Source organism: Epinephelus moara, chromosome 11 (genome assembly GCF_006386435.1).
Source record: "Epinephelus moara isolate mb chromosome 11, YSFRI_EMoa_1.0, whole genome shotgun sequence".
In the NCBI taxonomy this organism is placed as follows: Eukaryota; Metazoa; Chordata; class Actinopteri; order Perciformes; family Serranidae; genus Epinephelus; species Epinephelus moara.
In genome coordinates this window covers 16,572,509-16,573,220 of record NC_065516.1, presented here as the reverse complement: position 1 = coordinate 16,573,220, position 712 = coordinate 16,572,509, and positions in this window count along the sequence as shown.

Here is a 712-nt window from a genome sequence, read left to right as displayed (position 1 = left end):
TACTAATTATGCAGACTTAGCAAAGTGTCTGTGCTCTCTGAGTGCTTTCTAACTCACTTGTAAAATGTATGAAATGAATCATATTTTCAAAGGGAAAACTGGAGTTGATTCTAAGTAATTCTTGATTGTAAATGCATCTTTTATGCCTTTTAGTATTTGTCAGACTGCATTGTACTTTTATCAAATCAAAACAAGCTAAGGTATAAACTCAAATGCAAACTTGCAAAATTGTCTACTTGGAGGAAGACAATGAAAACACAGTACTGACATATTATGACCTTGTAAAGTAGTTGAATTGGCTTCAACTACTCCTACTCTGGAGATCAACTACTCATTGATCTCCAGCATGCACTAGGGTGGTTTGCAGCCCATTGTGGAGTGGTTGGGATTAGAGTCAGCACCTGGGTCTCTGCTTGGTGGATTGCCCCTTCCGGCTTGGGGGAGTTACTGCCCCAACCGAGGGAATTCAAGTATCTCGGGGGGGGCATGACCCCCCCCTCCAGTAAAGCTGTCCCCCTAGAATAATTTGAGACACAATTAATAATTTCTGAACAATGCAATAGTATTTATTGAAAGCACAATGTAAGCGGTGCTCATTATAATCGCGCAATAATGTGCTATTTAAATCTTGAAAGATTTAGTCCCCAGAACCTAAAACTGTGGGTAAATGAGGACCCATCATGCCCATTGTGTTCACGTACTGCAACCTTAA